The sequence below is a fragment of the Canis lupus genome, chromosome 38 (assembly GCF_048164855.1).
Source record: "Canis lupus baileyi chromosome 38, mCanLup2.hap1, whole genome shotgun sequence".
In the NCBI taxonomy this organism is placed as follows: Eukaryota; Metazoa; Chordata; class Mammalia; order Carnivora; family Canidae; genus Canis; species Canis lupus.
Window position 1 is genome coordinate 23,059,334 of NC_132875.1, and position 21,929 is coordinate 23,081,262.

At 49.7% G+C, this 21,929-nt stretch overlaps 1 protein-coding gene across 14 annotated transcripts in view; it reads left to right on the forward strand.

Annotated features, from left to right (window-relative positions):
• The window catches only part of PLEKHA6 (pleckstrin homology domain containing A6), a 140,468-nt gene that overhangs the window by 30,176 nt on the left and 88,363 nt on the right, over positions 1-21,929 (forward strand). Inside the window, exon 1 of one of the 14 annotated variants that reach the window (XM_072814707.1) lies at positions 14,668-14,762. The exons of the other annotated variants lie outside the window; for them this stretch is intronic. The gene's annotated coding sequence lies outside the window, so the exon portion shown is untranslated. Of the gene's footprint in view, positions 1-14,667; positions 14,763-21,929 lie in introns of those variants that run through there. 14 annotated transcript variants of the gene reach the window in all.

Consider the following 21,929-nt stretch of genomic DNA (forward strand, 5'->3'; position numbering starts at 1 on the left):
GGACAGGAAAGACTTAAGCCAGTCCCCCGAGAAGCAGAGCGTTTAATTGTCTACCTCCTGAACTACAAGGGAAATGATGGTTGGCAGGAGGCCTGCCAAGGGTGGACTTGACCACAGAGCAGGTTCTGCTGGAGGAGTGGCTGGAGGCCGGAGGGCGGGAGCGGCTCTGGAAAACGCAGGCAGAATCTAGCCCTATAAATATTTACTGTGATAAATTCAAGATAAAGCCTGGAATAAGAATTACGAGCACGTGGAGGAGTCGGTACGCTGGGCTCTGTTTTCATCCATGCTGTGAGGATGTAGCCTGTCTCTCGACCCCTCCGGACTCAGTTGTCCCGTTCGTTCCTAGGGGCTCAGTGGCTGGTGCTCTTCAATCCTCTCCCTCCACAGACTTTGCCCTTTGCAAACAGACCGGGCGAGGCATTCACAGCAGAGAGGCATTTCCTTTCCGTCTGGGCGTTTGCCCTTTCCAGCCCTACATGTCGCCCACAGCACAAAAAGCTGCCCCACCTGCCAGGTGCTAGAAGAGGGGAAAGAGGAGTAGCGTGGTGGGGCCACAGTGTGTGCAGGGGCTGTGGCTCTGGGGAAGCCATAGGGCAGGGTACGCTTCACCTCTGGCTTTATTCTTGGCTCTCTGGGATTATTGCTCATTTATTCAGCACCCGCTGATTTGAACGTCAACATTTCCAAAGGTAAAAATGAGAGCAGTTGGGGGTATCTTGTCCGGGCCCCTGATCTCAGGCTCTTGCTGCCTTTGTAACGTATCAGGCCAGGGTGATGGGTATGTGACCAGGAATTCTGCCGGAATTCAAGTGGGATGGAAGTTTCTGTCTGAGGCTGGGTGAATCGAGGCTGGGGAGGTAGGTTTCCAATAAGAAGAATCACTGGCTTAGGATCACACAAGGAGGCTGTGCCTTTGCTTGAGGGTAAACTGATTCACACTCTGAAGTTGGATGAGTATCTTAAAGGGGCCCCTTATCTCTGTACCTGTATACTCTGCATGGACCCAATATACTGTAAACTATATTCCCTCCAGCCTGTCGAGGGGGACTTGACTCTTTATCTGTGAAGAACTTGTATTTCTTAGACAATGGGCCACTTCAGACCACATTGAAAGGTGGGGGAAGAATCAGAATTAGAATTTTTAAAAAAGATTTTATTTATTTATTCAAGAGAGACACACAGAGAGAGAAGTAGAGACACAGGCAGAGGGAGAGGCAGGCTCCCTGCAGGCAGCCTAATATAGGACTTGACCCCAGGACTCTGGGATCACAACCTGAGCCAAAAGCAGATGCTCAATAACTGAGCCACCCAGGTGCTCCTGGAACTAGAATTTGTGGATGTGTCTGTATTTCCTGCTCAAACTCCCTCCTTACCCCTGGTGTGACCCAAGTGTGAACGCAAGCATATTAGTTTGTGTGGGGATCATGGAGATGGGTGTGGAGAGGTAGCATGGGACCGTTCGTTTGGCTCCACTTTATTGTGACAGCCCCCGATAGTCATGGCTCATTTCTGGCTGCTCAGGGGTGCCCAGCTGGCCACCTCTCCCCCAGGTGCTCAGGCCCTGTGTCCTGGGAGATGCCAAGGGTAGCTGCTGCCACCTGGAGCAGCAGGAGTGTGTACGTGTGTTCCTGGTATGTTCATGTGCATATAGGGACACCCATCAGCTGTTCTTGGTCTGAACAGGGGCCCTTCAGACCATGCATAAAGTCACCTGGGCATTGCTGAAGCAGAGGCTTGGAGGCAGAGCTGGAGGGTTTCTTGGAGGGAAAGTCAGAGAGCATATCCAGTGTGGGTCCCTACAGCTCCTCCTGCCACACCCAACTGAAGGAGGGGGTTATCTAACAGAGGAAACTCCTCGAGGAGCTATAGCCTCCTCTTGCAGCGCTGGCCTTCTCAGAACCCAGAAACCCTACGTCCTCATTTAAACCCAACTTAACCCTCCAGGGGTAGCCTGCAGAGTGGGCTTGACTCATTCCCTTCTTTTCCCTGTCTGCTGCTCTGAAATGTTTTGGGTCTGCTCTGAGAGGCTTTATCACTGGGGTCACTTTGTGTGACTACCAGCTGTACAGGGCTGATGCTGTGGGGGGGCTGTACCACAGGCAGGTACACATGGGTTCTGAGGGAACGGACGTGGAGACCCTATAGACCTGCCTCATGGTGGCAGATCGCGCCCATGAAGGAAGCAGGAAAGCATAGGAAAAATCAAGACCTCTGGAAGAGCAGATGGAGAGCGTGTACCATTGGACGGGCTCCCTCTGGCCAGCCGTTCTGGAGGCAGAGCGGCAGGGCCACGGCGACAGAGACAGTGTCTAGGCCTCGAAGACACTGTTGAATCTAAGCGGAAAGCCTGGTTGGTCCCAGCATCTCCCAAATCTGCTGTTGTCAGAACCAAGGCCTAGTCAGGAACACTTATACTTGCTAAGTTATATTTTTAAAAGTATTCTTTTATTGGTTGAAACATCCAGTTGGAAATAGAAGTTGTTCTGAAATATTTTCATTCACATATGTTCCTCTCTCTGATAAACGTCTGTCTTTCCACAGTGATTAGCATAGTGTCTGGACACAGCTGGTGCTTGACCACACCTTCCCCCACCTTCCCTGGGCATTACGCTTGCGGGTGGAGCGACGTGCAAGAGGAATAAGATAGGAAGCCGCTCTCAGCCTGGATCTTTCTGTGGGCTGAGATTTTAGCTTTCTCTACTTTCTGGCTCAGAGCCAGGATCCCTGTCTCCCAGTCACTGGCTGAAGGGTTTACAGGGTAGAGTTTGAGGATATCTTCTACATCCTTCTCTGCTTTTCTCCTTGGAGACACGGCTTTGTGCCTCACCCTGGGGGTACTCAGATAATGTGAATAAGATGCTGGCCCACTGTAGAATTTGGGTTAGGAAACGCCAAACCTCTTTCATTCTATTTATGATGATTGTATATTTTTAATATTTCTTTGAGAAGGAGCGAGGTATTTTTGGCCAGCTTAGAGGAGTTTATCACTCCCACAAGAACCTGATAACAGGTCAGGGGAAGGAGATGTGAGCAGAATCTCTTTTGCATATTTCCCACAATCCTTCCTCCTGCTCAATTTCTTAACCATCCTGGGCAGGTTGTCGTCCGGGCATTGCTGTCACTTTCTCTCCTTCACACACAGAAGATTCTGTGGCCAAGTCCAGGCTAAATGTAGCTCATTTTAAACACTGTGCTCGGGTGTCAGAGTCTTTTTTTCTACACAGAGAGACCAGGACAGGAGAGTGACCTGGAATCTCAGCCTTGGAAGCAGCCTTGCATTTGGTTCAGTGCTTCCCAAGATAGGAGTCACCTTTCCAGGGTCCTTGACACGCGGTCAGCCAGCACCACTGGATTCCCCCAGGGACTAGCGGCACTGCTCGGGGAGGCACCCTTGCTCCCTGTTGGACAGCTTTAGCTCATAACCTTCCTTAACACTGAACTTACATTGATCTTCTACCCTTTGTTACATTTGTCTTGATTCTTTGGTTTTAAGAGTCAGAAAAGTGTCGAGAGACAATATGACAACAGTAGGAAAAATATAGGCTCTCAGGCCGTCTGCCTCGGCCTGCACTTGACTTCACACTTGCCACCTGTGTGATTCTTAACCTCTCTGATCCTCAGTTTATGCATCTGTATAATGTGAGGGGTAATGGTACTTACCTCATAGGGTTGTTGAGAGGATTAAGCCAATGAATACATGTAAAAAGCTTGGAACAGGGAGCGCCTGGGTGGCTTAGTCGGTTATAAGTGTCCAACTCTTGATTTCAGCTCGGGTAATGATCTCAGGGTTGCAAGATCGAGCCCCACACTGGGCACTGTGCTCAACAGGCAGTCTGCTTGAAATTCTCTCTCCCCTTCTTCCTCTGCTCCTCCCCACCCCCCACATGCTGTTTTTCTCTCCCTAAAATAAATAAAAATCTTTTTTAAAAAATTAGAAAGCTGAGAACAGGGCCTGGCAACTACAAGACACTTGGCTCATGTTAGCTGTCGTTCTTTTAAACTGTCTAGAATTGAATACAATACTCCAGATGTGGCCTATTCAACAGGACCCTGATGCCCTCTACTTGATTGACAATCTATTTCTATTACCTCAGACTAAGTTTGCAAATCACAGTGTTTAAGTTGAGCTCACTGTATTGAAATCCTCAGGTTCCTTTCCTGTGGACAGCTGTTTAGACCTCCTCTCTCTTACATAAAAGGTGTTATGTGAGTCAGCGGGAAGGTCAGCATCAGGGAGAGCCCAGAGTATCCCTTCACGTTGGTTCCAAGCGCACACAAACCCTCACTGATGCAGCTGGATCCTTTTTGTAATGCCATTCTGCATCGCATGTTCTATTTGGAAAGTCTCTTGACCCACACTGGCCTGAAATGAAAGTCCGCTCCCCGTGGGTCTTTTCTCTCAGTGGGTCTCTTTCACTCTTCTCTGGTCCTCTGATGCACTTGGTTATCGAGTGAGCTGAGCATGTACAGTCAGGACCTTCCTTACCTCTGAATCCAGCTCCTCTACTTCCCAGGCTTACCAGGGAAAGGACACAGGCACCCAAGCATATCCAGAAGGCCTGGATTCAGGGTAAACCTCCGAGAGCCTCTAAACCCTTCCTCTTCGTGGACCAGCAGCATCTACATCACCTGACAGCTTGTTAGAAATGCAGAATCTCAGGCCTTACTTCCAACCTACCAAATCAGAATCTGTGTTTGGCAAGATCTCCCAGGTGACTCATATGTACATTAAAACTTGAGGGATGCCTGGGTGGCTCAGTCAGGTAAGCCACCAATTCTTATCATGATCTCAGGGGTGTGAGTTGGAGCCCCACGTCAGGCTCCGTGCTCAGTGCAGAGTCTGCTTGTCCCTCTTCCTCCTACTGCTTGCGTGCTCGCACCTGCTCTCTCTCAAATACATAATCAAATTTTTAAAGAAACCAAATAAAATAAAATTTGAGAAGTACTGCCCTGCATCGTTACTCAGCTTGGGGTAGGAATGAGGACGAGGGAGGGAAGAATCCTGTCTTCCAAGATCTTGAGATTTGTCCTACTGACCAGCCTCTTAAGGACAGACATAAAACTATTTCTAGGATATTTGATCACAAACTGTCCACATTCTCTGTCTGCCTCTTGGAATGCTAACAATATGGTTTTTCTAAAACATTCATGCACTTTAAGAAAATATAGACTGTAGGGATCCCTGGGTGGTGCAGGGATAAATCATAAAAAAAAAAAAAAAAACTAAAAAAAAGAAAATATAGACTGTATGTGTGTTTTCCCCATTTTATTAGTAACATGCTCTTGAGCATACTTCAGAACCTTTGGATCGTAAGTACAGTTGGAATCATTTAAAGGTTCAGTGGGGCTTTGCAGTTATGAGCTATTTCGTTTTGTTGCTGTTAGGCCATTATTCTAGTATATGGAATCCTGATTCTGCCATAAGCATGTTAGCTGTGCAGCCAGGCTTTGTCACTAGGAAATCCAGTAGCCTTGCCTTCTGAGCCTTTATGCAAATCATGGATGAAACCGTGGAACATAGCAGGGTCACAGCAGAGCCTGTGGCGCACCCGCACTGTCAGAGATTCATGCCTCCGTTCAGGCAGCATTATTCAGTGCAGTGGCTGTATCCCCACAATCGGATGAGCTGGTTTCAGTTCCAGCTCTGCTCTCTGCTGCCTTTGTCACCTTTGGCAAGGTGTGACCGCCCTAGATGCCCGTTTCTTCTTCTGTAATTGAGGAAATTGAGGTAGTCATCTGCATCCCCTAGGGTGCATTAAAGAAATGCATGTGCCTGGGCCTCCCCCTTCCCCCAAGATCCCCATCCAGATGGTCTGTGGTAGCACTGAGGCATTAGTATTTTAAAAGCTCTCTAGGAAAGAAATAAAAAATAAAAAAAATAAAAATAAAAATAAAAAATAAAAGCTCTCTAGGAAAAATAAAATAAAAATTAAAAACCAAAAAAACCCTCCAAAAACGCTCTCTGGGTCATTCCAGTGTGAAGCCAGGACCCAGAACCATTGAGCTAGATCATCTCTGACATGCATGCTCTGCCCCTCTGATCTCAGAGGCTCCCTGGTGCCTGGTAGACATTTTCTGGGGGCTCTGGCCCCACAGTCTGAGCTCTGCTGGCTGTGGTCCATCGAGTGAAGGCCTGGCTGGATGGTGTAGAACAGTGGCCAGGCACTGGGCATGCCGTGTGGGACTACAGGACACCCTTGCCTTCCCCAAATCCTTGGGATAGTTGCTATCAGCCATGTGCTTTCCTGCCCTTCTGCTCTGGACAAAAGGATCATCTTTGACTTCTCTGATGTTAGCTTCTTTCCTGTGTTTCTGAGTTTGCTGCTTAAGAAAAGTAGCCAAAGGCCAGTGTGAGTCAGTTCCAGGCTAAGCCAGTCAAGATGGCTCCCTGCCTGCTTCCTCTCTTTACCCTATGTTTCTGTCCTCCTCTGTGACTCGGGAGGTGACAGCACCTCTGAGGCTTCAATCGTGCATCTCTTTCCCTTCACAGACCCCCATAGGCCAAGGGCTGCCCTGTGTAGGAGCTGCGGCAGCCCCCAGGAACCTTGCTGGCAAACCCATGAATGCACTCAGACCCCTCTGACTTGACACTGTGGGGGTCAGAGCACCTGCTGGCCCAGCTTGGCTCTTCTGGGACAGGACAAGACTGACTCCTGTCCCAGGGCTCAGTGTGTCACCATAAGCATCCCCTCCCTGCTCCTGCGGTAGGAGTTCGTCCAAGAGCTGTGCTATCTTGTGTCCCCTTCCTCCCCATGGTTGCTGCTGGGGACCCGAGTGTCTCTGCAGTGGGCTTGTTAATTGGTGCTTCAGCTGGTTGATTGAGTCTAATGGGGGTGAACATTTATTTACCCCGGCAGCCGCCTCTCAGACAGCCGTTAATTGCAGGCACGAGAGAGATAATAATTATGGGATAATGGGTGGCTTTTGTGTGAGTCCTTCTCCTTGCACTGTGTCAGCAAACATGAGGGTTTGTTTTCTAACATTCAGCTACCCTGCCGAGGGGATGCCACAGCCCTGCTCACTCTGTCCCTGCTCCCTCCATCCTGTCGTCCAGCGCCACTGCCCCCCCACCTGCCCCCCAGCCTGTGGTTTTGTTCCTGGCTGACAGAGAGAAGGTCCTGTCTTCCAAAATCTCAGCTCCTAATTCCTAGGCCATTGTGACCCCAGTTTTAGGATTTGTGAGGGTTGACTCAGTGCCTTTTTGGAAAGTAGTACATTTATTCATTTATTTATTTATTTATCTATCTATCTATCTATCATCTATCTATTTATTTATTTGTTTGTTTGTTTATTTATTTATTTATTTATTTATTTAGAAAATGGTCTATGTGAATGCCAGACTCTCTGCCTTATTCCATGGGCTCTTCTTATCTTTGTGAATATTTTTACAGCTGTAGTTAGTGTGTGGCCATTGTCCTGGGTCATGCATTTCTTTTTCAGTGTAATGTTATTTCACAGAAATACTTCCAGATATGCCAACAGCACATAGACTTGTCATTTTAAATAGCTATAAATAACTCTGTCGTATTACTTCATTACTGTATTGCTTTTCTCTTATTACTGGGAATTTGGGTTGTTTCCAATTTATTGCTATTATGAATAGCTCTGGTATAAACATTTTTCTATGTTACCGATTTCCATCCCCTCTCCTGAGATATTTCCCAAGGGAGTAAAGTGAGTTCTGAGTTATATTGACCTGGCACCATGTCGGGAAGAGCGGATGGACGGGAGATGGAAGCTGGACCTGCTGGGGGAGCTGGGCTGTTCCCTCCCCACACTGTGCCAGCACACAGCTCCTTTTCACCTTCTCCCCATCCATTTCTCCCCTGCCCTGGCTTCCCTAGTAACAACCCAGCTTAGTAGACACCTGGTCCTCTGCTTATGTATTGACTGCCTCGAGGTGTAGTGGCTTAGAACAGTAATTGTTGTGACCTCTCGGGTTCTCCGGGTTACCTGGGCTCCGCTGGTGTTTACTTGGGTGTCTCCTGCCCTTGGAGTCATCAGAAGGTTGGACTGGGCCAGGCGGGCAGGGTGGCTTCTCATATAGCTATCTTTGGTGCTAAGGAAATTCAGTAGAAGTCACTTCTGGCTGAGGCCATCAGGCCAGACCCCATGGAAGGTGTGTGTGCGTGTGTGTATCTAGGGCTGTTAACCTGAGCACTTACATATACCCTTTCCATGTGACCTGGACTTCCTTCGGTGGTGTGGCAGTTGGTTTCTAGAGGGAGTGTGTCCAGAGAGAGTATTCCAAGAAATCCAAGTGGAAGCTTAAGGCATTTTTTTTTTTTAACTTTTTGAAAAGTAGTCTCCGTGTCCAATGTGGGGCTTGAACTCTATGTCCAGCGTGGGGCTTGAACTCACAATCCTGAGACCAAGAGTCGCACACTCCACCCACTGAGCCAATCAGGCACCCCTTAAGTCTTCTTTAAAAAAAAAAAATTATTTATTCATAGAGACAGAGACGGGGGGGTGGGGGGGCGGGGAGGCAGAGACACAGGCAGAGGGAGAAGCAGGCACCATGCAGAGAGCCTGACGAGGGACTCGAGGGACTCGATCCAGGGTCTCCAGGATCACGCCCTGGGCTGCAGGCAGCGCTAAACCACTGCACCACCAGGGCTGCCCCCTTAAGGCTTCTTATGCCCAAGCCTCAGAGTCACACAGCATCACTTCTATTATATTCTGTTGGTCCAACCAAGTCACAAGCTTGCCCCAATGCCCTGGGAGGGAAAGGACTCCACTTCTCAGGAGAGGAGTAGAAAAAAATTTGCTGTCACCTTTGCTCCTCCCACCCAGAAACCAAAAACACATATTGATTAGGATCCCATGAATCCCCTTAGCAGCTGCCTCAGGAGAGGCCAGAAGAAACCTCGCCCCTTCAGGTCCATTCCAAATCTAGCCCTTCCCAATGCTCCAAAGGCATGTGAGCTCTTCTCAGAACTATCCCCATAGCCCTATGAGGGTCATATCTCTCTTCCTGCAGGCTGCTCCCCTCCACTGTCTAAACTCCCAAGGCTCTGGATCTTTGGCTGCCCTGTCCTACACAACTCTGACACACCTCATGGCATTCAGTTACTCATGGCTTATGGGCTTGGCTTTCTAGATTGTAACCTCCTGCTTGAAGGCAGGCACTCTGTCCTAGTCTTGTCAACCTTCACACCCTACCCTCATGACCTAGTGAATTGCCTAGCATGAAAAGGGCTCCCATAAATTCCCTTTTTTGTACATTGGACACTCCACTGTCTGTTGAATGAATGACTAAATTATCTTATCGAAAGGTGGGACAGGGAAGCGAACAAACATTTACCCGCACCATGTAGGAGCTTTATACATATAAATTATCCTATTTAATTTTTATGGCCGGCCAGAAAGTACATAGTAGTATCTCTGTTTTACAGATGATGAAGCCATGGTTCCAAGATGTTAAATGGTCCGAGGTGACATTGTTGGGTCACGTAGTTAAGAAGTTGTAGAGCTGCAATTCAGACCTATGTGCCTGGGAACTTAGGGCAAACCTTCTTTCCTGTATCCTTAACCTCTTAGAACCTCAGTTTTGTCATCTGTAAAATGGGGAGGATAATACTGGTTTGTTATCTGGATGAAGGGAAGTAAGACCCGCTAAGCATCCTGTGTTTAAGACAGACTAGCCATTCACTTCATGTGGCCTATCATGACGTGACTTCCCATTCTCAAGGGTTTGGCAAACACTGTACATTTGGGATAGCTTTATGGCTAGAGGTGGTTGATGGACCTGCCCTGCTAACATCTTCAGGTTTGTGCGTTGTTCACCAACGCACACATTATTATTCTGGTACACGCTTCCCAGCTACTCCTTCCCTCCCTCTGGAGCATACAGAGAGTCATTTCCCCTGGATTCTCCTCCACTGAGCAACCTCCTACCTTCTTTCTAATCACAGTGCAGACAGCCAGGTCTCAGCCACCCAGGCAGCTTCCTTGTAGCAGCTGGGCCTGGAGATCCCACCCTCCCACATTAATTGCTTTTGTTTGCTCTTTGAAAATTAATTCCAACAAAAGCTCATTAATTCTTTTCCTTTTTCCTCATCCTCATGCTCATGTGCTCCCTTCACCTCTCCTCTCTGACTCCATTTTTGGGTCTGTCTCAGCCTCATCACATATGAGGACCCTGCTCAAGATGAAAGTACAGTGGGGGTGTTCCACGGGAGGAGTTACCGCATGGACGAGGAGGTTGCAGCCCTAGGAAGGGGATTTCATGGTAAAGCTGGGGACAGCAATAATTTATGTCTTTCCTTCCCTGATGCCCTTCCCTCTTATTGCTTTGGCTCTGGCCTCATCATTCTCTGGCTCGAGATGCTGCCTGGGAAGGGAGAGCTGACTAGGCTAGGCGTCCACTAGTCTGGTCTGGTCTTCTGTCCCTTCATTCCAAGCTCAGTTCTCTCTCCCACTCCCCTGCCTGGCCACTGATATATAGCATGGAGTTGCCAGAATCACAGAAGGCAGAGGAGGTTGGATTTTTTTTTCCCTTAACTCTTCTCACACCCTTCCCTTCAAAGATCCAAACTGAAAAGTCTGGGAGTCCAGAAAGACACGAGTTTCTTGGAATTCTTTCCTCCCAGTGCATTTGGTGGAGCAGTGCGCTCAGGGGAAGTGAAATGGAATCCATCCCAGGAGACTGCCCACCGGGAGCCATGGAGGAGGCCTCTCCAGACCCCACTCTCTTTATCTCTCTGGTCCAGCATGAGCAGGGGGCTCCTCACAGGCGGTTGATAGCTATTGTGATTCTGTTCCAGTCTGATTCTGTTCCTGGATGCCTGGAGTTTAACAAATCTTCAAGTGCAGAAAAGCATTTCCTATATCCATGAGGCTTTGCAAATGCATGTCCTTTATGCTTACAAGCCCACAGTGGGGTCAAGTCAGGAGGAAGAGAGCAGAACTGCATGCAAGCTGGTCCTTTGATGATTCTGCATAACACCTTCTACCACACACACACACACACACACACACAGACACGAGACCCTTCCAGGGCATCTGGCCTGATCACCCTAGCCAAAAATGACCTCTCTTTCCACTGAATTCCTCTGGCACCGATGGCTTATAGCACTTACAGGAAATCTATGCTTTTAATTTTAGGGTGGTAGTAGAAGATCATATTGGATAAATAAATGGGGCTGGATTATAAAAGGCCTTATATTTTGAGCTAAGAAATTTAGCCTCTATCCTGTAGGCAGAGAGATACACTGAAGCCTTTTAAGCCAGGGTAGGACAGAACTGTCATTTAGAGTGAGCAGGGAGACCAATTCAGAGGCACACTTTCATCTTCAGGGCACGGGGGCTTGGGATGACGCGGTTCAGGCATGTTGCTGGGTCATGTTTATTTTGTTTTATTTTATTTTGTTTTTTTAAAGATTTATTTATTTATTTATGATAGACATAGAGAAAGAGGCAGAGATACAGGAGGAGTGAGACAACATGCGAGCCCAACGCAGGACTCGATCCTGGGACTCCAGGATAGTGCCCTGGGCCAAAGGCAGGCGCTAAACCGCTGAGCCACCCAGGGATCCCCATCATGTTTAATTTATACTCTAAAGACTACATTATGGACAGAGAAGGTCAGTTAATAATGAGGGTTTCTGATGACATACTCAGAGCTATTTCAGGGGCTCAGGAGGGGAGGTTGGGAATCCCAGACTTAGGGTAAACCCTCAGGGGAGAAAGTTAAACTGGTGACTGAAGGCAGGAGGGTTACGGTTACAGCATAGAGGGGGGATTAGGTAGGTACAAGACCCCTTAGGAAGCCCTTTTTGGCACTAGAGAGGTTTACATTGGGTCACTCCCATATGTAGAGGCTTTTGCCCTGGAACACCATAGAGATGCCTCTTAAAGGTGACCCAACAGAATGATTTCCTGGCCATCAAAGTAGTTGAGGCAAAGTGACAGAGGACTATGGTAGAAGAGTGGCCATGGCTCAAGGGGGAAAGAAGGTACAGAGATGCCCATGTCACATATGCCCTGTCATCCCCAGGCTCAGATGCCTGGCTCAGAATAGCTGGCCTTTCTGCCACCCGCCCTGGGGTGGGGGGGCTCAGCCCTTGCTGCCCAGATAGAAAAGGGAATGACATGGCTCCTTGTCTGTCAGCTTTCTCCTGAGGTCACTTTTGTCTCTACTTGTGGAAACTGGCACTATCTTCCTGGCACCGCTGTCCCTGGAGCTGCCATCCCCAGTAGCTCTGGCAGAGAGTGGAGAAGGGCGTAGCTGTCTACTGAAGCTTCAAAGATGCATTTGAGAAATGGGCTCCTCCTTCAGACTGTTCTCTAATCCTGAAAAAAAGCCTCCCCCCTACCTCCCTTGCCAAGAGGGCCTTCTCTAGAGCCTTCCTCTGGTGGGGGAGGAAGGAAAGGACATAGATGAAGGGGCCCAGCCTGGGTGTCTATACATTGAAGGGAGTTGTCTGCATGCTGGGCAGAGGCCAAGCTAAACACCCCCCACCCTCCACCAGCTGCCCCAGCCATCCTGTTTTCCTGGCTGGGCTGAAAATGGGAGTTGAGGGTCGGCTGTAGGTTAACCCTTGACAGGCCAAATGGAAGGAAGGAGTCGTGTGGGAAGGGTCTCTGATTCCTAGATAGATGGTCTCATCAAGACGGAGTCTGGAGCCCACCTCTGCTGGTGATCTTATTAGGAGTGAAGATGTGTTTTATAGATGGAGAGGTCATTTAAGTGGTCAGGGTCTTTCAGTTACTCCCCTCAGCATGGAGATCGCAGGTTTCACTGAGCAGGATGAAGGGAGTTTTGCTCCCAACCCACTCTGTGCCTACCCCACCCAGTTCCTCCCTCTGAGATGGAGGGAGGAGTATTAGCTACACAGTTCATCTTGTCCCCCTGCCCATGAGTAGGCTTGCTTGGGGGAGGTTTTCAGGGCCTCTGAGCTGCAGTATATATAGTCCATATGCCTGCTTCACCCCAGCCCAGACCTGCTTCCAGGGAAGGTTCAGGAGCTGGGATTCTTTTCCTTCCCCACGCCTGCTAGTCAGCATCCTGTTACTTTTGGCCTTCTGTGTCTCAGACCCAGAGAGAAATGGCTCAAGGCTGGACCTCATCAGAACTCACAACCTCAGAGTGACCCTACAGTGTTTAATAGGCTGACTGAGAAGTTGTTGTCTAGCAAGAGCAAATGAGTGGACATTGCTTAAGTTTTTTGGGAGCTCATTGCCAGGGAAACCTTGGGCTTGCCTTCATACGGTCTGCCTTTAACCCCCTGAGGTCCTTGAACTTGCCCAGTCCAGAAGTGGGTTGCTAACTCTTGGTCCCAAGAGTGGCAGGAGAATAGGGCCAAGGAGGCTCCTCCCAAGAGGACCAGCCCTCCTGTCTGTTCACCAACACCCGTGAGGGCCAAGGCCTGGGCTGCCCAGCGGGAAAAGAGTTGGTTCTCAAGCCTCAGAAACAGGGCTTCTGTCCGGGCATTGGCACTTCCTGTAAGATGTGTAACTTCAGATCATGCACTCTCCCCTCTGAGCGCCAACTGTTTGATTGGCTAAGATAATAGGGAGAGATAATCATGTAAGATAATCATGTAAGGCTTTCCTCCTCTGGGTTCTGAGAGGCTGCATGATAAACAGTCAACATGTATGGAAAGCTTTGCAATATCAGAGATTGTTATTAACCTTATGATTTGTAGGAGATGCAGAGAACTCTTGGAGTCATGGGTTTGAGATCTTACTCCTTGTGGAAGCTCCCTCCCTGCGGCAGGAAGAAGGAGCCATGTGGTGGGATTGCCTGCTCCTCCGAGCCAGCCCCCTTTGGGCCAGGCCCTGGATGGGTAGAGAAACCCCTGTCACCCCACAAATACGAGCCGTAGGGGCGGATCATGCCACCCTGCCCTGTCCTGTCTTCCCTCTTCTTTCTCACTTCTCCTTGCCAGCATGTTCCATTTCCCTCTGATGAAGCTGGGGGCGCCTCTGGCTCTCCTGGGCAGGGTGCCTGCAGGCCCCAGCCTCTGTGTTCTCCGGCTTGATTTGTCATTTGCCTTATCCTTACTTGGGCTGCCTTGCAGAGCCGGCCAGAAACCTGCCTCCTCCTTCCTAGGTGTGGCAGGAACTCTCATTTACCGTAATGATACCTTGTGTGTAGAGTGCAGCGTGTTTCCTCCGGGAGCCCGGAGCGCTTTTCCTTCACATGCTCCCATCACTCTGGACATGCAGGCTGAGGAAAAGATCACTGAGGCTTGAAAACTGAGGCTTGGAGCTGTTCGGTGGCCCACCTTGGGTTGTGCAGCCAGCAAGTGGCAGAGCCAGGATTTGAGTTTCAGAGTCAGGACTGCCCCCCAATTAGTTGAGGGGGGGGTCCCTAGAGAGTCAGCAGGGGGCTTGCTGGCCCACTTCCTCGCTGCCTAAAGGGTCAGTGTTCACCACCCGCTTGATGCCTGCTTGCCCTGACTCCGAGGTAACCTTGGGCTCCGTGGTCCCTGAAGGTCAGTGAATGTGAGGAGGTGGGAGGCAGTCATCTTACGATCGCCCAACATGGGCATCAATATGGAACAGGCACCTTGGATGAATTTTAAGTGAACCCTGTGTCCCCCCAGTGGGCAGCTCTGGGCAGACTCCTCTGGCTCCCTTGATTGGCCACTGGTCTGAGGTGGAGCCTCCCTCCTGGCACTCTGCCCTCAGGAGGCAGGTGGATCAGTCCACTTGTCTCTCTTCCAGGAGCAGGCTGCTAGGAGGTAGGGAAGGGACCTTCCAGGCCATGTGGTGTGTCTGCAGGCTGGCTCCCACACACCCCTCCTGGGCTGGTAAGGGCTGGGAACTCCCCCTGAGAAAATTGGGCTGGGCATGGCCCCTGGGGCCACCAGAAGCGTGGGGCTCTAGTGTGGTGTGGGCAGTTGGGTGACCAGTTCCTGTGGGTCTCTGGGACCCTCCCCGCTCCCTCAATCCCTACTGAGCTTTCTCCCCCTCTCTCTCCTTTTCTCTTTGCTTCTTTCACTCAATTCTTTCCTTAGCAGATCTGAGCTCTGGAATGTGCTGGGTCTAGTGCCTTCCCCTTGTATTTCTTACCTTCCCAAGGTCTTCTCTGACACCCCGTACCTTCTTTCCCTCTCTTTTCCGAATTCTCCCTCCCTATCTCCCTCTGTCTTCTCTCCTCTCCCGTGAACCCTGTGATCAGCAGCACCAGGAAGTACTGAGGGAAGGAGCAGCGTAGGAGGCACCCAGTGTTTACCCGAGGTGGGGTTGACTGTAGCCTGGGCCCTTCTGCAGGGCTGGGCTGGGCTCGAGCGTGGGTTTAGGTGCTTGGCTCTTCTGGGGCCTCTTCTTCCCATACCTTCTTCCTTCTCCCCCTCTCCCCTGCCCTACTCTGGCATCTAATAGAAGCAGAAAGGCAAGAAGGCATTTGCCCCAGCCAGCACAGATGCTGCTTTGTGGAGACGCGAGTTCTTTTCTTTTTGAGACCCCAGGGTAGTGAGAGGCCAAATTCAATGGGGGGCTGGAAAAACTGTTTTCAGCCCTGAGCCAAGGTGGTCTGGGCAGAAGGGGGAATGTTGAATTTTGCATCCGAAGATTGAGTGCGGCTCCTCCATTGTCTTGTAGTGGGACCTTAAGAGGCTTGCTTTCTTTTACGCAAAAATGGCCCTACCTCTGTCCAAGGATCTGGCTGTAGAAGGTGAGGTGTAATGTCTTCACTGTTCCTGCAGGAAAGGGAAAAGCAGCCTACGGGGATGAGGGGGGCCCTCCCAGCATGTTCTCAAGGGGGGAGCCCCAGGGGCCAGAGCCAGTGGCCTGGCCAGCTCACAGGATTTTATTGCACTGTGCTTATATTATTACCACAGTGATAATTACAAAGGGTCAGATTTTTATTAAAAACAAACAACCAGGGGATCCCTGGGTGGCGCAGCGGTTTGGCGCCTGCCTTTGGCCCAGGGCGCGATCCTGGAGACCCGGGATCGAATCCCGCGTCGGGCTCCCGGTGCATGGAGCCTGCTTCTCCCTCTGCCTGTGTCTCTGCCTCTCTCTCTGTGTCTATCATAAATAAATAAGTAAATCTTAAAAAAAAAACAAAAAAAACAACCAGGGATCCCTGGGTGGCTCAGTCATCTTATGATCGCCCAACATGGGCCCAGCCCTTGATTTTGGGTCAGGTCAGGATCTCCATGCTGAGCATGGAGCCTGCTTAAGACTGTCTCTCTCGCTTTGCCCCTCCCCCACTTACCCCTCTGCCCTTCCACTGCTCATGCGTGCACTCTCTCAATCTAAAAGAATAAACAACAACAACAAAAAACCCTAACAAAAAAAAAAAACCTCTTTGTATCATAGAAAATTGCAAACATATACAGAAGTAGAGAAGATAGGGTAATAATCTCCATGTTCCCAAACTTCAGTAATTCTGAAGTCGGCTTATGGCCCATGTTATATTAGTTATACTTCCAGTTTTTTCTACCTTCTGATTATTTTGAAGTAAATCCTAGATAGCTTATCATTTCACCTGTAAAGAAAGGGACTCTTAAAAATAAGTGTAATTATCACATCTAAATGGAATTAACAATTCCTTAATATAATACAATTTCCAGCTAGTATGCATATTTCTCTCATTATTATATACATTTTTTCCTATTTTCTCTTTAATTTGGATTCAAATAAGTCCGTATGCTGTGATTGGTTATCATAGATTTTTAACTCATTCTTAATCTCTATTCTTTCCTTCTCTTTTGCAACGTTTTGCTAAAGAAACGGGGCAGTTTGTCTTGTAAGAGTGTTTCACATTCTGAATTTGGCTGATTGCATTGTCTCCATGTCATTTAATGTGTTACACTGTCCCTATATATCCTGTGTGTGTAGATACATTTAGGGCTGAATCGAATTCAGGTTCCTTTAATTTACTTACTGGGGGGAATATGCAAATACCTCTTGGTTGCAGGGTGTACATGTATCAGGAGACATACAATGTCTGAGTGTCTCTTCTTTTGTGATGCTACCAGCCTTGATGATCACTGCCTAGATCCTTTTATTCATTACAGGCTAATTGCCTATTAATGACTCTCTCTAATTAGATGTTGCTCCAGCCTCCCACAATAAGTGAACCCTAACTTTGGGAAGAGGCCTCCTTCTCCCTATTGCTGTGAAAGCTGAGACCACATGGCAACATGGTGGCTCACTCTTCCCCATTGTGGCCTCTCTGGATCACTAAGACCAGCATCCCATAAATACCAGCTTGGGAGTCCTGGAAAGAGTCCTTTGCATTTCCATTCAGTCAAATTTCAAGTCTGTGCTGATGGAGAGAGTCAGAACAAGACACTCTAAATAACATTTCCTATTAGCTCTGAAATACATACAGTTCAGCCATATTTAATCAGATTAATGGTCAGGCGTAAATCTTCTCTGACTACCCCCTGCACCCACCCCTGGCTCATGCTACTATCAGTGATCTAATAATAACTCTTCATACTTGTGTAATAGTTTATAGTTTGCTAAGCATGTGCATGCATGCGCGCAAACACACACACAAGAAGATAAGAAGGAAACACTTGAGGTCAGCTTGCTCGAGTGTGGATTTCAATCTACCACTTTCTAGTTGCTTGGCCGTGGACAAGTTAGCTAACTTCTATCTGCATCACTGTCTCTACCTGTTTTACAGGGTTCTTATGAATATTAAGTGAGATCGTACAAACAAAGAGCTTAGCACAGTGCCTGACACACAGTAGGTGCTCAGTCATTGTTAGTGGTTGCTATTTGGCACACCTGTTTGTAGTGACCTGGTCTGTAACTGAGAGGATCTGCAGATGCTGCCCAGGACAGAGTAGTGGCAGAGGAAAGTTGACTGGTTATCACAGATGTGGGTTTGTGCGCTGCTTCTAGGACCCATCAAGAAGGAAATCCAAGCAGCATCTAACGGCAGTTTCTTTTTTGTTCACCCCAGCCTCTATCATCTCAAAGTAGCCAGGGCTCCAGCTTGAATTTTATTTTTTATTTTTTTTTTAAGATTATTTATTTATTTATTCATAGAGACAGAGAGAGAGAGAGGCAGAGACACAGGCAGAGGGAGAAGCAGGCTCCATGCAGAGAGCCTGACGTGGGACTCGATCCAGGGTCTCCAGGATCACACCCCAGGCTGCAGGCGGCGCTAAACCGTGCGCCACCGGGGCTGCCCTCCAGCTTGAATTTTAACGATGATGAGGTGGTATCAGAAGTCAGGGAACTTGCTCTCAGAAACAGAGTCAGAAGACTGTACCCAGAATGGGAAAGGAAACCTGGCCACCCTGGCTGTCTGATACCTGCTCTGTCCTTTCCCCAGGAATGGGAGCACGCGGGAGGGAGTGGGGAGCAGGAGGACACAGGGTTTGGCTTACACTCCCTCTTGTATTTTTCCCTTTTAGACAACTGGGCTGTGTCTTACCCTTGAGAAGGCCCCCTGAGGCCTCAGGTCTAGAGAGCCAGGTGGACAGGCCTGCGCCCCAGGAGCTTGTGGTCCCCTGGGGCCTGGCATAGCTGCTTGCCCATCTTCCCATGCAGATCAGAGATGGAAATCTGCAGTTAGACAATTAGACCCAACAACCTGCCTGGGCAGAGGAGGAAGCCTATTTACAAGGTGTCAATCAACCACGGGGGCTCCCAGTGCTGTCATTGGCCTAAGTGGGCCAGAGACTCCAGGCCAGGAAGGGCTCCAGAGGTGGGACTCCTAGAGGGGAGGAAAGGAACGGGGGAGGGAGACTGGTAGACACCAAGCTCATTTGCTCTGCATTAGCTCCTTATCACTGGCCAGGTCCAGTAACTCTCTGTGCTGGGCAATATAGACAGTAAGGCACCATTTTGTGGGCCTTGAGAGAAATGAAGAAAGGAATACTGGGGAAGATAAGTAGTGATCAAGGCCTCAATACCAGGTGGGAAGGAGAGGTAGGAGGGCTGGGCAAACAGTAAGCACTGGCGCTACTTTCTCAGGCATCAAAAAAAGAAGACTGGTACATAATGAACAAGATGAAATGCTATATTTTTGTTTCACTGGCCTCCTGCCTGTTATATCCTTGAACTACTTCTTTTGCAAGGCACTCAGCCTTGTGACTCAAGCATGTGAGCCCAGAGTGGCAGAGTTTCCATCCCGGGCAGAGGAGAAGGGGAGGGGAGAGGCCAAGGAGAGGCAGAAGCCTAAGTGTCTGCTTTGCCTGTAATTCCACACTACAGAGGCAGCCGTGCAGAACAGCCTTCTACGTGTGCTCCTCCGGCCTCGGCATAGGCCCCAGGGTCTGGGCAGTGAGCAGAGTTCAAGGGTGCACAGTCGTGACTCGCTTCGATCACACAGCCAGAATGGGGGCAGTGGACACGGAGTGAGGTCAGATTGAACTTTCCCCCCGAGTCCCGGTGCCTAGCTCTGTGCCGGCAGAGAGAGGGCACTCCTGAAATGTGGAGGAAGGAACGAACGAGCAAACCAGTGAAGGAAAAGGAAAGGGGGTTTGATTACATTTCTCCTTAGACGACTCTTTAATTATCTATCTCAATCCTTAGGGGTTGGACTTAGGGCTCAGTAGAAGTTATTTGTCAGAAATGTGTTGTAGATTGAAGTAAAGCTTGATTATCTGTCCCACAGAGCCGTGCTTTGTGAATTAACTGGGATTTTGGCTTCTCTTTTCCTTATCTCCATCTCTCTGCGTGCGCCCACTTGGGTGGGGTGTGTGGGGACACAGAGCAGGGCAACCATACCCGGAGGGCTCAGAGTGTGAGCTGGGGCCTGCCAGTGGATCTCCACTCCCTGTGCCGTCCTGTCCCTCCTTGGGTTCTGAGGCCAGGTCTCAGCCACCTCAGTTTCTTTCCCTGTGCTCTGCACATGGTGGGTCCTAATAAAACATCTGCTGAACTAAGAAATGACTGACTTGGTGGAGGCAGGAGGGAGAAACTCTCCATCTTATCTCTGGCCCTCGATGGAGGCAGACTGCCTTTAAGGGATGGAAGAGATGAGTATCCACTCCTGCCCCTGGTTTCCATGAACCCAGGGGCCCAGTGTGAGGCTGGGCTCTGTTTCAGCTGGCAGGAGGGGCATGGAACTGGAGCCTTCCCTCGGTCGTAGAGAAATTCAACTACAGCAGGACTGGACACGTCGTGTGCTCAGCATCTTGCCCCACAAAGCAGCTTAGGAGAAAATTAAGTGGATTCAGCCAGGGGAAGTTCAGCTCAGTGTGCTGGACTGGTTAGGGAGGGGGCTGGGTAGGGCAAGGACTGGGGGCACTGTCCCTTTTTCTGCTCATTTCTGTGTAGAAGTTAATCACAGCTCAGCTGTGCTTGGCATTGGTAGCCTGGAAATGGCCCTCATTGCTTCTCCCCATGCCCATCCCTTGCTCACCCCAGCCACTGAGATCATTGTAGGACAGAGTGACCTCTGGGGACAGCCAGGAGCCAGAGTTCTGCTCTGTGGCCTCTTCCTGGGTTTGCTCACAGGCTCCTCCAAGAAATCCCCAAGAAGGACCTTTCTCAGGGTTCCGGGTCCCAAGCAACTTTAGTTCATCTCCCATAGTGTTGTGTCTTGTAGCTAGGAGGTAAATCCAGTTCTTCTGGAGGAAGCAAGGCCCAGCGAGTATGCCGAGGGCTCACCGGGATGCGCATCTGGGCACTCAGCCTCCCAACCAACCCTGCAACCTGAGCCTTCGATATTCCTGAGCATGATTTCATGTGGTGCCCATGGGTGCTTTGCCAAACCAGAGGCTTAGTTCATGTGTGAGTGTTTCGGCAAGGCGACCAATATGTCTCGGTCTTAGCACCAGAAGTCCTGCCTTTGAGAACCACTCGGTGCTGGGCAAACTGGGACAGTCAGCCACCCTGTGCCAGGGGGTGCTTTCTCTGCCAGCCCCTTAGGCCCGGTTTGCACTTCTCTGTGTTATTTAAATCACAGGGAACATTTCTTCCCACTGTTCAGCTTCTGTGTGATGATCCTAAAGACAGGGACTGACAGATAATTGGGCAGAGGTGTGACCTACTAGACATGCACAAGGCATGTCTTCCTTATCTCTCAGGAGTCCTGAGACAATCACACTAGCTGTTCTCTCCGCCTGCAACTGGGGCAGCTGAAACCCAGCCGGCCCGGCTCTGGCCTGTCCGTGGCTGAGACCTCTGGTCAGAGCCTGCCTGTCCACATCTCCTGTCCTCCGGATAACTCCCAGCGACCTCTGGTTCCTGGTCTCCTTTACCCTCACGAGTCCCCTCTGCCAGAGGACAAAGATATGTACAGGTGACACACTACCCTTTTTTAATAAATGAAAAAGCTGAAGTCTGTTATGGAAAGTTTAGTAAGCCCCCAAGCCAAGGTCACGTAGAAGCACAAAAGACCGGAACCAACTTCCAACCCAGCACCTTCCAGCTTTCGTGACTTCCAGGAGGTCTCCCCTGCCCCAAATGCCTTCTTCTGCCTCTTATCCCTCCCAGCTCAGATTTTGTCAGAGAAGCTGGGCCTTAGAGCTGATTATTTCTCCACTCTCTTTCTTTGGCCCCTGGTCCTGTCTAGGTGGTCCTGGGACTTTCCTGTCTCAGTGTCAGCCTCCTTTCGGACAGAGCACAAAAGTTAGCCAGAGCTGGAGCAGCCCAGCCCAGTCCTTCCCATCCTGTCCCATAAAGGGGTTATTCACGGAGGCCCCTCTCTTGATTCTATTTATAAGTCTTCTCAGCATGTTTTTGTTCCAGTGACAAACACAGCTCTACCCTCCTTAACCCCACCCTCTCCTTTGGCTTTGGTTAAGATACCAGAAGTTTCCTTCCATCCTCTGCCCTTGGCAACCCATAGCCCTGGTGCTTATCAGGCCTGTCTGGCCATCAGGTCAGAGACAAGAGCTGCTGTTTGGGGGTCAGGCCCACGGGTAGTGGCAGGACTCTGGGGTGTGGGCACTGGATAGGACCCGGGGCAGCTGAAACACAGCCCCCCGCCCGCCACCCTCATTACAGTTGGGGTAACTCATGCAGGCTCATGCAGAACCTCAGGGCCCGGGGCAGAA